The sequence below is a fragment of the Glycine soja genome, chromosome 4, assembly GCF_004193775.1.
Source record: "Glycine soja cultivar W05 chromosome 4, ASM419377v2, whole genome shotgun sequence".
NCBI lineage: Eukaryota > Viridiplantae > Streptophyta > Magnoliopsida > Fabales > Fabaceae > Glycine > Glycine soja.
The window spans coordinates 9,419,328-9,437,298 of NC_041005.1; the positions used below are offsets into that span (position 1 = coordinate 9,419,328).

Sequence of the window (17,971 nt, forward strand, 5' to 3'; positions counted from 1 at the left end):
ATTATGTTTGATTCATGGCAAACACATGAATACTCGTTTTGCCTGTCTTTTTATTCAATTTGGATTTTCACAGATTTCTTGAGTTCGATACTATCATTGTTCTACCATTCTTTTAGGCTATTGGACCTTCAAAACATAATTTAGGCTTAATTAATTACAAAAGCAGCTGGTACATATCTGTCTAGAAGCTTGAGAATTGGCTCAGGATCAAGGTCTCTCTCTCTCTCAAGCACACACTTAAGCATGAGAAAAATCACATGTATAGATGAAACTAATATATTGGATATACACACGCATATGCATATTTGTGTTATAGTTCATGCATCCTTGATGATTGTTGTAACTTGTAATTGTATTATTAAAGTCATGTTACAAAATTGCCCACTTGTTCTCTTTTCTTAAAGGAAAATTGAGTGTAAGCATAGGTACCTGTAGTGCTTTTAATACTCGCCTGATAAGTATTTTCATAATTAAACTTCAACATTGTAATAACTTGGAAAAATGTCTATTATGGTACTGATGTCATGGCCAATAAGGAAAATTGGTTAAATTTTGTTTATACAAAGGCATAAGAATTGTCTCTATTGTCAAAGAAAATGAACTAACATTTTTTCCCATCCCATATTTCCAGTGAAGCCCATACACCAAGGAACATTTCATATCTTGTGTCTCCTACTGGGAACCCACTTTTTCCTCCTAGGTTACTGCATGTGAGTGAAAGGTTGTCTCCATCTAGTCCTCACACTGCATCTGGCTCATCTACACCGCTCACTGGTGGCATTGGTGCAGTCCCTTTTCATCAAACAAAGCAGCCAATATTCTCACATGAAGGTATCAGTGTTATACAAAGGCCTCAAAGTTTTCAGGAGCCAATGCATGACCCACTTTGGGGGATTTTGAAAAGCACTCTTACTTGCCCGGATATAGTTTCGTCCAATAATAATAATTTGGACTTGGAGCTGTTGGTCTTGTGGTATGCTATTCGTTGCACATTTTAGTGATTTGTTTAGCAACTAATAAGTGATAATATAGAGGAAAGCTAATTCCCACTCTTACTTTTCATCCAATATTTTAGGCTGACGAAGGTGCAAGAGTTTTAGGTGCTTCAAGAATCATTGGAGTTGATTTACTTTCTGCCCGATTTGAAGAAGGTCTAATGCATTCTTCTTCGATCAGATGTTTAAAGATTCAATGTAGCCTAATTAAATTGCATTTGGTTTGTTGATGGTGGCTTATGATTTTATTTTTGTTGGCAACTAAGAAGTTTGGGATTAATGAGTTTGTGAACCCAAAGGATCATGATAAACCTATGCAATAGGTTAGTTCATCAATAATTTGCTGGAGTTCAATATCTTTCCACAAATAGTTATATTGTTATAGTTTCACCATGTTCTTTTGATGTTGTTATAACTAATTCATTCTACAACTAGCATATTGTCTATAACTAGTTCATTCTACAACTAGACTATTGCTCAATCACTTATTTGTTATCTCCAGAATTGGACCAAAGAGACTCCACCAGAAAGCTTGTGTTGGACTTCAACGTTGCAACATTGGAGTTTGATGTTGGTAAGATATATTTAATTTTGAATTTCATGTGATTCTAGCTAAGACTTGTAGTAAACAACGAAAAACCTCTTATCTTATTTTGAACTCCTAAATCTCTAAATAAAAGAACATCAGTTATTGAGATTGAAAATGGCTTTTACCCTATTTAATACATTTGGGGTTACCAAAATGTTGATGAAATATAAAAATGTATTCCCAAATTCTATAATACCTTGGAATGCTATCCAACATATGCGTGTAAGTGGGACCTCATCATTCTTGTACGAAAAGTCAGCATTTTGTGTGCAACTGCATTGCACCTAACATTTTCTGCACTAGGCCAAGCTTAGTAAACTATTGTTCTAGAGAGATCAGGGAATGTGGAATTCAACATAAATCTTGGTGTAAAGAGAAAAAAAAAAAAAGGAGAAAAGGAGTTAAGTGTTGCAGTAAGCAAAAAGTAAGCTCACGTATGTACCGTCCTAGTACATTAAAAAAATGACTCTTATTTATTAAATATATTGAGGATTCTAAGATGATTCTCTTATAAAACCGTCTTAGAATCCTCAATATATTTTATTTAAAAAAAAAAAAGAAATACATTCTAAGACGGTTCTTCAGACAACCGTCTTAGAATGTGTAGCTTTTTTAAGATAGTTTTTCAAGAACCGTCATAGAAAGTTTTGACTTTCTACGACGTTGGCTACAAAGATGATTCAAAACCATTTTTAAAAGTGTCTTAGAACCGATGTAGAAACATCTTTTTGTAATAGTGTTAAAACTATAATTATACATATAAATTAAAGATAAATACTTTTTTTTACTGTGATAAATACTATAATTAGTCTTTTAAAAAAATTTATTTGTAGACAAATATATAATATGATCCTGTTTAATATATCTATAACACAAAGTAAAAGGTTTTGTTAAAACAAAAAAAATGTGGAAAAAAATCAATGGGGAACAAAGTAAATAGTAAAATGCAAACATTGTCAAATAGTAAGATAGATATATATGATTTGTCTTGGTTTTGCATTTGATATGCTCTAAATTGAAAGGCTGGGAAGCTTTTTTTTAGATTGTAAATTAATAATAATAATAATAAAAGATTATATCTATAACTTATAGCTACAATCTTTTTTGACCCTATCGTATATAAAGTCTATATCTATAGTCTAAAGTAATACTTTTTAGTTTTTAGTAATAAAAAATGTGTGAAAAAAGATAGTAAGAAACAAAGGGGCAATAGAAATTACTTTTTTGAGACAATTGTGAAAGAACATATAGTACTAAATGATTTTCTTTATACCATGGGTCCTGAGCCTTACCATGGGTCTTGAGCCTTCAATTTGTTACTATACCAATAAAAAATTTGACTAAATATATTTCATAAAGGTTATATTCTAGTTTTTTGGTTGTATAACAGTGATAATCCTATGAGATTTTGGATTATATCTCGGTTGTGTTTAGTTGGGGATATTTTATCATTCATATTTTTCCTTTATATTGCACATGTTGTCTTGGACAAATGGCAATTATACCGGAAGTATTAATGCCTCAAGTCCTCTGCCACCACTTACTCCTTCTTGATGTCCTACTAAACCTGCACCTGTTGAAGCTCCAGCATTATCAGAACAAGTGTCAAAGGTTCCTACACAACAAGGGTTAGAAGCCCCATCTTCAAATGCAAAGGTGCTAAAAAGAAAACCCATCAGAACTCCTTCTAGTGTTTGGGTTCATTTTGATAGGGTAAATGATAATTTTTTTGCAAGTATTAATTGCTGCAAATCATATAAGGTTAATAGTTCTAAATTTGGAACCACTAATTTGATAAAGCATGCGAGAGACGGTCGGAAAAACCCTAATAGGCAGGTTGATATGAAACAAAAGACTATTACTCTTAGAAAGGAATGTGAGGGTGACCTTAGTGTTGTTAGAATGAAATTTGTTGAATTCAATCAAGAGCAGACTCCTATAGCATGCAAAGATGATAATTATAGATGAACTTCCTTTTAAATTTTTTGAAAATGAAGGTTTTAGGAAGTTTATGGAAGAAGCTCAACCCTATTTTAAAATTCCTTCTCGTGTGACTCTGGCTAGATATTGCATTTTCGCATTCAATGATGAAAAAAAGAATTTGAAATGCTTGTGCTCTACGAATAAACAAATGGTTTCACATACAATTTATACATAGACATCAACCCAATATGTGAATTACATGTGTGTGACATCTCATTATATTGATGAGGCATTTAGATTGCATAAGAAACTATTGAAATTTTTTTTGATTGTTGACCACAAAGGTGAAACCATAGGGATAACCCTAGAGAATTGCTTGAAAGAATGAGGGATTAAAAAAAATTTGTGTAACAATGGATAATGCAAGTGCTAACAATGTAGCCATTTCATATTTAAGTAGAGATCTATGTGTTTGGAATGGTCATACTTTGTTGAATAAAGAGTTCGTGCACATGTAATGTTCCGTTCACATTTTGAATTTGATTGTAAGTGATGGATTGAAGAAAATTTACTCCTCTATTAGTCAAATATTAGTAAAATAGGGGCTGCATGTAAGTTTATGAGGTCTTCTCGAAGTAGGTTGACAACTTTTAAGTAGTGTGCAGAGGAAGTTAGTGTAAATTCTAAGGCAATGTTAACACTTGATGTGCCAACTAGGTGGAACTCCACTTATTTAATGTTAGATGTTGATGAAAAATTTGAACAAGCTTTTCATCGCTTTGAATATGTTGAGGTTGCATATGTGCTTAGCCTTTTTACTAGTGGAGGAGGATCTCCTAAAGATGTTGACTAGAAACATGCTCATGTTTTTGAGATTTTTTTCTGAAAGTTTTCTATGATGCAACTCTTTCTTTGTCTGGTTCATTGCATTTTACAGCTAACAATTTCTTTAAGATGTTGATTAAAATTCAGAAATATTTGAACCAATGGAGGCACAATGATGATCTAATGATACAAAAAATGACAGCTAATATGCAATTGAAGTTTAATAAGTATTGGAAGAGTAGTGAGATCAACCATCTTTTGTTGTTGTTTTTCTTGATCAACGAAAAAAATTGAGTATATTGAATTTTGTTTTAAGAAAATATATGGTGTTAAGAAAAGCAAAGATATGATGATAAAATTGGATGATCTCATCAAAAAAATTGTTTGCAGAATATGCAATACAACATCCCATTTCCATTGGTAGTAGTACTTCTAGTACTCTAGCTTCAAACAATTGTCTCAACAACGTATGCAAACAATGGTGATGAGGACGAGGATTGGAACGATCAATTTATATTGAAAATGAAGAAAAAAACATGGTGAGGAGAAAAGGAATGAGTTTGAAAGGTATTTAAAGGATGGGCTTGAAGAAGACAGTCTTGGATTTGACATTTTGGCATGGTGGGAAATGAAAGCAACCAAATATCATGTTCTTTCTTTCATGGCTAGAGATATACTTTAGTGAAAAACCAATGACACGAGTCATGAACACTCCTACCTTTATTTACACAATGACACAAGTCATGTGCACTCCCTCATTAGGACACTCCATCACTTTGCTCTATAATATTGTCTTCTGGTTGGCACACAACCATGAAGAACTAGTTTCTCCTAATGCATTTCCATTTCAGACTTTAGATTTTCTGAAATATTATTCACGTCTTTTGGTTCCAAAAATTTCCGATATTTTAAAATTTCGAGAATACATAATGCACTTACGTATTTAATCCAAAAATACAAAGGGGATATTCTTTATTGTAAAATGAAAATTCAAGCATGGCAATAAAAACCCAATCAATATGATTTTCAATAAATTTAAGTATCCAATATTTATTTTTCAACACTCAAGCAAGAATCATCATATAGCAACTAAAACTCAAAACTTTAGTGAAAAACCAATAAAAATTACCAACAAACAGAAAAATCAGCTTCCTCAGTTCCTCCCCACCTTAATTTTTCTTGAATTTCAAAATAAAATTCTTTTTTCCATGCATAGGTTTAGCCGTTGCCTATAAACTTCCCACTGTCGAGCTTTCCCTCACGTAGTTTGTCATTTGTCCAAGCCAAAATTGAAGAGAAGATAATTGGAGATTTTCATTTAGGCTCTTTGATGAGAAGAGAAATGGTGCATGTAAAAGTAAAAGTGAAAATAAGTAGAATTGTATAATATATGAAGGCCAGCTGTGAGTAGAAGGAGTGTGCATGCATGATTCATAAGAAAGGAATTGAAGAAGATAAGGGTATTTTTGAAACATTAAAATAAAAAAAGGAAAAGAATAGAGTAGAAAGTAAACAAGGGAAGTATATTTAGCAAAATTCAGATTAGTTTGCATTATTGTGTGATTCTTAAATGGACCAAGCCTGCATGGGCTAAGATGTTATCAGCCAAATGAGAGAAGATTTTCTTCCTACACGGGAAGAATTTCTTTTGCACCCAACACTTTTTTTAAAATTCCAAAATTAATCCAATTAACTTCTTCCTTTTGTTCATTCATTGTTTTCTTCATACACCATTCATTTTCGTGGGTCGTGGCTAAGCTCCTCCTTCCTTGTTGTGACTGGTCTGGTTAGTTCATTCATTGTTTTCTTCATACATCATTCATTGTCAACATTAGTTTTTTTTTTCTTTGAAACGGATCTGTGCTAATAAACATACAGATTGATAATTCGTATTATTCATACGGATTGACAATCTATAAGAACCATATGGATTATAATCAGTATGAATCTTATGGACTACCAATCCATATGATTCTTACGGACTGTCAATTCGTATGACAATCCGTATAACTTAAACTTTTTTAAAAAAATTAGTTATAGTATTTTATAATATTTGTATAAATATTATTACATTAAGTAGTTTATGTAAGTGTATAAAGTATGAAAATTTAGATATAAATTTTGATATATATGCTTATGAAGTTATACAAATTGTCAATCTGTATAACCTTAATTTTTTTCAAAAAATTAAAAAATAATTTTTAATGTTTTTTTTATAAATTTAGTTATAGTTTTTTTATAATATTTGTGTAAATATTATGACATTAACTAGTTTATACGGGTGTATAAAATATGAAAATTTAGATTTAAATTTTCATATATATGCCTATGAAGTTATACGGAATGTCAAACCGTATAACCTAAAATTTTTTAAACAAATTAAAAAATAATAATTTTTAATGTTTATTTTATAAATTTAGTTATATTTTTTATAATATTTGTGTAAATATTATTACATTAACTAGTTTATGCAAGTGTATAAAATATGAAAATTTAGATATTAATTTTCATATATATGCTTTTGAATTTCAATACAATATATTAGTATATGCAGTAAAAAAAATAATAAAATTATGTGATAGTATATGTTAAAAACATTTATTGATATATTGACATACTTATGTAAGGTAAAAGATTTTAAAATAAATTTAAACATGAAAGTTATTTAAAATAAATAGATTTATTTATAAATAATTAGAATTATATATGGTGTCGTTAGAATTCGTTAGTTTGTCATTGAATTTGTTTTAATATTTTGTTAAGATGGACGAAGATCAGTAAATATATGACAACATAATGTCTGAAGAAGTTAATATGAATGAAGACAATGGAGATGAACCTGGTGTGTTTGAAAATATTGATTGTTCTGATGCCTTCAATACTTCTCAAGTATTGATATGATTTTGTATTTTGTTAAAGTAAGTAAATGAATGTCCCTTGAAGACTAAACATGTATTATCCCTTTTGTAAGTATTTTCTACCCGTGATGACGTTTTGCATTGGACTCGCTCTATTGCGTATGATATTGGTTTTGTGGCAGTGATAATGAGGTCAGACACAGATACTGGAAAGAGAGGAAGGACCTCATATATTTTAATTGGTTGTGAGAGAAGTGGAAAATATATGACATACAAGAAAGATTTAGTACGAACAGTTACTGGCAGTAGAAAATGTGGATGTACCTTTAAGCTGCGAGCGAAACCAGTGTTAGGAGATGAAGGATGGATGGTGAAGTTAATATGTGGGAGTCATAATCATGCATTGGCTAAGTCATTCGTTGGACATCCATATGTTAGTCGACTAACTAAGGATGAGAAGATTATTATTGGTGATACGACAAAGTCAATGGTGAAACCAAAGAATATTCTTCTGACATTGAAGGAGCACAATGCCACCAATTGTACAACAATGAAGCAAGTATACAATGCAAGATATGTTTACCACTCTTCTATAAGAGGTAGTAATAGTGAAATGCAACAACTAATGAAACTTCTTGAACGCGATCAATATATTCATTGGCATAGATTGAAGGATGAAGATGTTGTACGTGATATATTTTGGAGTCATCCTGATGCAGTGGAATTAACCAATGTCTTTAATTTGGTATTTCTCATAGATAGTTCCTACAAAAAAAACAAATACAGGATGCTTTTACTTGACATTGTTGGTGTGACACCAACTGGGATGATATTTTCAGCTACATTTGCCTATTTAGGGGGAAAATGTATAAGCAATGTTGTTTGGGCTCTGGAACGATTTTCAGGTATTCTTTTGAGACGTGACACAATCCCTCAAGTTGTTATTACCAATAGAGATTCAACATTGATGAATGATGTGAAAACTGTTTTCCTTAAGGCAACCAACTTGTTGTGTTGGTTTCACATTGATAAAAATGTGAAGACAAAATGTAAGACCCTTGTAGGTCAAAAAAATGCATGAGATTATGTCATCGAAGCATGGGGGAGTGTGGTGGATTGTCCTTCTGAGCAAGAGTTCGATGATTGCCTTATTCATATTAGAAAAAAAGGCATGTTTACCAAAGATAAAAGGAAGAATAAGTGCTCTAAGTTTGCAAGCAAAAACTACTACAAGATGATTAGGATTTTGGGTTTAGAGATTTTGGGTTATGTTTTAGGATTTATGATTTATGGTTTAGGGTTTATGGTGTATCGTTTAAGGTTTATAGGGTTTAGTGTATAGGATTTAATTATGTTAGGGTTAGGGGTTTAGTTAGGTTAGTGTTGCAGGTAACTTGTTTTAGGGTTTAATGTTTACTTATTTTAGTCTTTAGGATAACTTGTTGTAAAGTTTAGGCTAACTTTTTAAGGGTTTAGGGTTTACATGGTTTAGTGTTTAGGGTTAATATGTTTAGTTAAACAACATAATAGCGAAATACCACATAAACACAGTTGAAAACCATAGTTATAATATACATAGCGAGTCAAATAAGAAAATTGTTAAGCATTGTTCAGTCATATTGCACACAAATATCCTATAGTACTCAGTCAATCGCAAATGTCTTCATCATCGTCTAGCATCATCTTTGTCCTGTGTATCCCTCCTTTATCTGTATTGAACATAAACATTTCTTTGGTTAGTGACACTTCTGGCTAATCTTAGACAGTGCTTAGTTAGAGTGTATGCATCAGTTTCAGCAGTGACCATCCTCTTGTGGATCATGCGTTCCAAACTTTCTAGTATCCTTTGGCAAGTGGCCTATGTCATTCATAACAAAGTAAAAAATACCACATACAAAGCATGACAAAAAATATTACTAATATTGAATTGAAAATATATTATACCATTGCATGCCGAGGCATGTCTGCATTGGCAGCCACAAGTACAAGTGGTTGTGGCATAGTTGCTGACTGAACGGGCAACACAGGTGGATCTGGTACAATAAATGTATCATCATGCACCATGGGTGGATGTCTAGGAGGATCCACAAGTTGAAGCAGACTCGTGAATCAATGAGATATCCTATAGAACTTGTTCATGTAGTCTGTTGCACACTGACCACAAGAACTACAAAATTTGTCCAACCAGTGCAAGGTATTATGAAAATCGAAGCCATTTATCGTCAATATCCTTTATGGACAAGGATGGATCAGTAGGTACTAGAGGAATGGTCTGAACATAATTAAACTGTCACACGACCCTCTCTGGTTAGTGTCTGACAATAGATGAACCACATCTCAGATGTCTAGAAAATAATGAAATTAGCTTAAATTCTCTTAATGCACAATGGTCACCATAAGGTATCCAGCACACAACATATGACGTCAACCTATCCAAGCGCTTACGATACGTCACCACTAGTAATGCCTTCCCAGACTTCCAGCGACAAACACGTGGTTTCCTCTCATGGTAATCCATCAACAATAATGGATGCAATTGAAGGGAAATACTCGTAGATTCATGATGGCACATATAAAAAATACAAATAAAAATTCTAATCATTGTGACAACATATAAAGTTCAAAACATATAACTGGAGGTAAAAATAATTATAATTACCTATAACAGAGTGATATATCATACAAGATGTTTTATCGTATACTCTGACGCAACATTTAGATTGTCATACATATGGACCAATGCAGCCACTCCCCACTAATAGCCTCCAAATTGGCTGAGGTCACGAAATGTGTCCAAGAATACCATATTGATGTGTGTGACACTCTTGTTAGCAAAGAGTGTGCAACCTACTAGGTGCAGTAAATATGCTTGAGCTGCTAGGGTCCACTATCTTGTGTCACATTTGCTACAATAAATGTCTCGCAACTAGGTTAGGCGAACATATGCCCTTTTGCATTGAAATGTGTCATCCTTTGCTTTTTGTGTACTGACATCAAGCAACTCAACTAACAAGTCCACGACTTGGTCTACATCAAGAGCATCAAAGGTATAGAAGGCACTTGTAATGGGCAGATGTTATAAGGATGTCACATCATCAAGGGTTATGGTCAGCTCTCCTATTGGTAGATGAAAACTACTAGTTTCCTTGTATCACCACTCCGCAAAAGCAAATAAAAGTCCCCTGTCACCTGTCTCAAACGAACATGTAATCAGAGAACTTAATCTTGTAGCAACCACTATGCCTTCAATCTCAGCTGCAGGCCTTCCAAAATTTTCTACCTTGCTCCCATGAAAGGCCAACTTTAACTCAGTATGTTCTTGCAAAATAATTAAAATTAATTAGTTCAAATAAAATGATAAATAGTTATTCAAATATGATATATTTAAACAAATAACTACCTCTATTACCCAAACTTTGGTTGTCATATGATTAGCATATGACGTCAACACTAATGTATCATGGGGCTCGCCTGGAAACCCTTTGTATCAACATCAACATGATCCGTAATTGGCTCCTGAGGCTGCTCATGAACCTCTTCAGCAGCATGATCCATATAGTCAGCATCCACGGCAACAGCTGCAACTACTTGTTATCTACGTGCAAATGTTGTCAGCCTTCAATGATGAAAGGTTTCTTCCTCATCACCAGCAACCTCTATACCTAAGGATCTTCCTAAAACTCTACCTAAAGTTTAGCACAATCCTCTGGTTCTAATCATAATCTATAAATTTGCACATAAATATCAGGTAATGTCATCGTTAAAATAATAGTTGACTTTCATATTTCAAAACATTTTTTTCATTTTATTACTCAAAAACTAACTAACAAATTAACTAAAAAATATTCTAAAACCATAATGTATTATTAAATGTAGTATATTTTAACTAATGTATAAAAAAACTTAAATTAACATTAAATGATTAATCTAGCAAACTAAAATACATCATCAAAAACAAACTACAATTTTATTTTAAAAATTATAAATTAATTATTCGTTAATAAATATTTAATTATTTTATAAATAATTGTTTTAATACTTTTATATATTCATAAATCAATGTAGAAATTCATTTTTTAAATTTTTTTAGTTGAAATCATTAATTCTAGCAAACTAAAATATATGATCAAAATCAAAGTACATTTTTTTTATTTCTAATAAATTACTACTTTATTATTTTATAAATAATTATTTTAATAATTTTAAATATTTTTAAATGAATGAAGATATTAAATTTTTAATAGTTTTTTAACTTCCAAACAATATTTATATGAATCTTTAATACTATAAATTTTTTAATATTTATACAATTACATTTATACAAATATATTAATAAAAAAAACATTTTTCTTATACAATATTACCTATTTTTTAACTAAAATTTAAAATATATACATTATAAAAATTTTCAATTTTTGTTATTTAACTATTTACAAAAATAATTATTTTAAATATATAAAATTATTAACATATTTATTTATAAAATAATTAAATAGCAAAACAATTTATAAATTCATTTTTAAATAATTAAATTTATTAAATAAATAATTTATTTATTAAATTTTATTTAAAAATAATTTATTAAATTAAATAATTATATAAAATTAACAACAATAGTTATTTATAAAATAATTAAATAACAAAAAAATTTAAACATTAAATTTTAAATAAAAATTTTACAAAAATATGAATTTGTATAGTTCATGCGGATTGACAATCCATATAGGTTATAGAGGTTACCGATATGTATACATTCAATACACAGAAAAGAAAAAAATAAACGCAGAGGTACAACAGAACTCACAGTAGCTCACGATGGTAATAGCGAGACCATGGCAGACACCAACGACGAGCACACACAGATTAATGAAGATGAACCACAGTTTGATGAAGATCCGCCATGGATTGAAGAGATGAAGATGAGTGAATTCGAGAGGAGAAATGAAGTGAGCATGAGTGAATGAATGGTGCAGTGATGGACGGATTCTCAATCCGTATTTGAGAGGAGAAATGAAGTTAGCATGAGTGAATGAAGGAGGGGTAAAATTGGTTTTTCATTATATATGCGGGGTGTAGAAGAAATGATGTTGGGTATAGGAAGAAAATCTATAATGAGAGGACCTTCAGTATGGGCCGAGATGGTCTCGGTATTTGGTGAACCAATGGGGTATTCGGGCATTCTAAAGAGAAAGAAATAAAAGAGATGATGTATATGATCAGTGGTGCAATTGCAATGTAATAAGAAGAAACAGATATAAGGAAATAATGAATGTTAATTTGGTATTTGATCTATTGGATTGTTGATAAAACGTCACTCTTCAAGAAATCAAAATCACCATTTATATATATCTTGGATTGGAAAGAGGCTGCTAGAAATTTATTACTATTATTAATATGAACTATCATTCGTATAGCAACGTGAAATTGGTGAGGACAACTCAAAGTATAAGGCCCAAAATGTCACGATTTGAAAGTCATGCAATAGATAACTTGGCCGGTAGACCAACAGAAAAAACTTTAACTTGCAAGATCAAGGAGAAGGTAATTGTTTTATTTTTTTCATATGGGAAGGTAGTTGGTATTGGATATATAATAAACAGGGACAACTGGACAAGGGTACCCAGCCTATTTACATGAAAGGAATACAAGTTACATGAGAGAAAGAAAGACAACACGCATTCACTTTCTCAACATAACTAGATCCTTTAACAAAAACCAACGAAAAAAAGAGAAAAATTGTAGAAAGAAAGACCAACACATGCACATTCACTTTCTCAACATAACTAGATCGTATAACAAAAACCAACGAAAACTATACAAAGAGAAAAATTGTAAACTATCCCTTATTCCTTCACACTTGGATCTGTATTCGTAAGAATTGTCCCATTATAACCCATAATCACGTACCAATTATGATTTAGGTATTAATTGTGAAAATTGTATTTATTTCTCGAAAAAAAAATAGTCTTAAGATAGTAAAAGAATTTTTACTGAATAATTCTATTAATAAATAAATATTTGAGAGTGAGATATAAAATTTATTTTCGATTATGAGTTCCTTTTAATCAAACAAGTAAGTTCTTAGTTTTTAACTTAATAGAGAATTGTTTAATATTTAATATAAAATATGATAATAATTTCGATAAATATATCCATTTTAGTTATAATAAGGTTGTAATGCATAGGTTAATAAAATTACTTTTGATAAAAATGTTTTTGATTTAATAATTAGTTTGTAAGTAATTTCGATAATAATAAGTGAGAAATTATATACATACATGATAACCTGCTGAACCGTTGTCAATTTCAATGGTAGGTGTGTTAGTGTTTTAGAAATTAAGTGATTGTGTATCAACCCCCTTTATTACAATATACAAGTTCTATATTTATAGAATACAATTTATAACTACCCGTAATGGGTACAAACTTTCCCTAAATCTTCACCATTGATAATTTTGGTCTTTGATATCTACCATTAAGTATTTTCAATTTTCACCGTCGATAACTTTAGTCTTCAATCTTCACCCTTGATAACTTGTATCTTTAATCTCCACCGTTAATATCTTCTAGTATCTTGATGCTTTCTAAATATTCATTTCTTCTATCACCATACAATTAACCAATATTAAAAGATTATTTCTCGATACTTTATCGAAGATAATTTCTCGATAATAAAAAATGTCAAGTTAATATTAGGACAATCAAAATCCAACTTCCCCTGTATCAACTTTTGCATAAAGATATGAAAATAAACCCTTTAACCACATGCAAGTATGCACCGAAAGAGCCAGTACCGTATCCCATGCACATTTCTTCAAAATACAACAAACCTTAACTAATCACTTCCCTAACTAGGAGTGTAAGCGGGATACCCATGAATCCAAAATAATTCAAATCAATCTAAATAATTTGGATTAGATAATTTTTATGTTTGAGTTAGAGTCAAACCGAACCAATTAAATCTATTGAATTTTAGATTAGATCACAAGTTTTTATATCTTAACTCGTTGATCCATTAATTTGTATTAAATTATTATTATTATTATTATATATTTTTAAATTTTAAGAAAATCAAATGCTAATTTAAGTAAGTGAGAGATTGTCTCCACTCTGAATTTTTTGTGTATAAAAAGAAACTGCAGAATTTTGGATAAGAGAAGGGAGAAACTGGAAGGAGATTAAATTTTGTTTTGTGCTTGGTAATGTGTTAATTGAATGGAGTCACGTGCGTACGGTTGGGTGGTGAGAATTTTTATTAGTCAGCTATGAAGGAAAAATATTATTCAGTGAGAGAACGGATGTGTTGTTTACTTTAGAAACGAAGGAGACCACTCAAAGCTTGCATATGGAGGGGGATCCACATGTGCAACAGTGACACCATCAAAAGAGGGGTATGGAAGAAACAGTTGTGTGTCAACATCATAAAGTTTTTTTTTTTTTAATAAAAAATTTAACAAAAAATATGTGTCTAATTTATTTAATAAAAAATTTAACTTATAAAAAATATTAAATTTTAAAAAATCAAATATTTTGACTCGTATCTAATTTAAATCATTTATAAATAGATTGTTTTATTTTAATTTCATTTTTTTCTTTAATCAATCTAAATTAACTTTTTTAAATTTAATTAAATTGAATCACGAATTTAACTAAACTCAACCTAAACTTCCTTGCTTATACCTCTATTGTAACATATTTATTAGAAGTTATCCTCCCACACCATCCATTACAACATAACATCCAACATATAATTTCAAAATCAATTTGTAGTCATTATGGATCAAAACTACAACTATTACAAAAATGATTTATTACAACGTGCCAATAACGACAGTTGACAAAAAACTTGTTTGAAGAGTGCGTGATGAAAATATTGTAATTAAGTTCATTGACAACCAAGATGATGAAGATGATTTTGATTTCGCGAATTTTTTCTTTTAAATATGACGACGTGCTTGATTATGAGCTCTTGGTGGAATTGGAAGGAGAAATTATCGTCCGTCTGAGTAGTCCCGTCATAAATTTTTTTATATCATATGAGCATGCAATAATTTTTCCAATTGTAAGACAAGAAACGTGTAGATCAATTTTTTTTTTTCCTCTTCTTTTTAGCGTATTCAATTCTCTTAATTTTTTAACTTCCACGGGAATACTGTTGACACTTCCATTTTTCATTTTGAATCAATTATATTTTATTTATAGATTAAATTTGTAATCTTATAATTTTTTGTAATATCATTTAGTATATGATATATATATATGATGGAATTAATAAATTCAAAACTAATAGTTTCACTTAATTAATACTGATAAGATTAGTTATGAAAGAATAAAAAGACCCAGCACCTAACTAAATTCGATCATTATCACTCACAAGTCACACCAGTAAGTACTCTTTATTGTCTAGTCAAGCTCACACACTTCACATGCATTTGTTGCACCTTGAACTCGCTCTAATGGATCATGAAAAGTTCATTGACCTCCTTAACCTGCTATTTTTTAGTACCCCCCTAGCTTACAATATCAACCTGGTACGCATTGTCCAAATATCTGAATATTACTCTATTGAATTGAATTCTAATCTGAATGTTGGAGTTTTCTTAACTTAGGTACACCTCCTCCTCCTCCTAGCAAACACAAACACCAGGGGGGCAATTATAAAAATTTAAATAAATCATTCAATAAATATATACCATTAAATGTTATACAACATACTTGTAGTTATAAATTCTAAAATATTAATTAACTAATAATATATCAAAAGATTAATAAAAAAAATTAATTATATTTATACATATGACGAATTAAACATTTTTTAAAATTACAAATGTCAATCATTAATTTCATAAGTCAAGACTCTTTATAAACTTTTGAAAAAATTAGTTTCTATATTAAACATAATTTTTACAAAAATGCCTTATTAATTATTTTCTAAAATCGACTAAATAAATTGTGTGTTCGCTAGATTAACTATCTTTGACTTGAAAAAATAATTATCTTTTTTATAGCAATAACACATATTATCTACCATTAATTTGTTTCATCAATGATGTATCTGAACTCATGTAATCAAGGTAAGAAATTTGCTAGAACCTCACAAGCAATGGTCATAATGACAAAGAGGAGAAGAGAAAAATAAAATATATACACAAATAATAATGTTAAGAAGAGAGAATAGTTATTGGTAGTATATGTTATTGCTCCATTCACAAAGTTAATAAAAATCTTTAATTCTCAAATTAATTATTGCTATTATGAATTTAATATAAAGGAAATCTTAATTAATAAAAACATTTTATAGCAATTGCAATAACTTTTACTTTTAAAATAGCAATAATGAACTTATAAGGAAGAAACAAATAGCTAATAAAATTAAAAAATGATACACGAATATTAATTTGTTTACAAAATGAAACAATGTTATTTCCACAATAAAGATTGTAAACCAGAATATATAATATTTGTCTAAATTAATTTCCTTAAGACTATATGGTAAATAAAATATTTTGCCAAAAAAAGAATACCACATGAAAATAAATAACATCATGTTAAGCATCATACATCATGTTATCATATATATATATATATATATATACCATCCCATGCCCCAACACTCAAGGACTGCAACAAGAGCCCCTTCAAGAACCTAGTGCCGAATATACCGCTTAGTCACAAGATTCATTTTAAAAAGAAAAAAAAATCAAAATGTCAAAAAATAAATAAATTAAAGACATAAAAATCAATTTTATAGAAATTAAAATTATATTTTATTACTATCAGATAAGCATTTACCAACTCATTGCTCATTATCATACTTTTTGTCTATGCAGCCTTTCTCGATACCTGCTGGTCCCTAAATTCATTTATTTTAAAAGAAAAAAACGGTATTTCGAATCCGAAATCAGGTGGACGGTAAATAACAACCGTTAGATATATTAATAAAATATTCAGAAGAAGGAACACTTGCTTAATTGGTATTTTTTAATATATTTGAATTATTTTTTTATGTATAATATTTTTTTTACCTTTTTTTTGTTTCTAATTTCATCCGTGCCACGTTAATTTTCTGTTGGTGGTTTCTTCAATTCTTTCCAAGTACCAAATCAAAATCTCTATTCATAATTTCAAAACCTCAAATTTAAGAATTAAAATCATTATCTTAAAATTAACATATTTCTCAACAAAAAATAAACAACCAATTCATTCCAAATTTCAAATCCTCCAACTCAATTGAGAGCAACCGAAGAAAGATCAACAAAAAAATCAAGCAACTTCATGATTGTGATCAACTAAACAAACTAACCAGAATCCAACAAATAACACAAAACAAAAATGAAACAAATCGTGCTACTGATTTCTTCAATTTGCCATATCAGAAAACGTACAACAAATAAATAAAAAAGGAAACGAGAACATTAACCACTCACTGTAGTTGACGACGAAGGTTAATTTACGTCATGCAGAGGAGGAAGCAATGGATTGTGAAATCAAAGCAAGGCAAAGGGCAACACTAAGCACCGTAGTGATTCTCCCATCAGTGACGGTTTCGAGGGAGAAGAGGTTGTGGTAGGTTGAGGCAAAGTCCAAAGTGAGATTTAAAGTAAAAATTTAAAGTCTTTTTTTTTTATTTTAAAGAAAATAGTGATAGTGGAGTGTTTTGGTCAACACGTATGACCTTTTTGCTTTAAAAAATTAATAAAAAAAATGTTGATAAATCTAAAGTGCAATTTTTGTTTATTTTATCCTTGCACTGATCTTGGAGAAAGGAAGATGACGAAGTG

The 17,971-nt window shown here is 30.1% G+C and overlaps 1 long non-coding RNA gene across 1 annotated transcript; it reads right to left on the reverse strand.

Moving 5' to 3' along the window:
* Positions 1-15,462: 15,462 nt before the first annotated feature.
* Positions 15,463-17,765, reverse strand: LOC114408100. Its single transcript, XR_003665810.1, has 2 exons — positions 17,618-17,765; positions 15,463-15,817 (listed from the first exon to the last, which is right to left on the reverse strand). It is a non-coding gene; the product is annotated as an uncharacterized LOC114408100 (long non-coding RNA).
* Between the last annotated feature and the right edge of the window lie 206 nt (positions 17,766-17,971).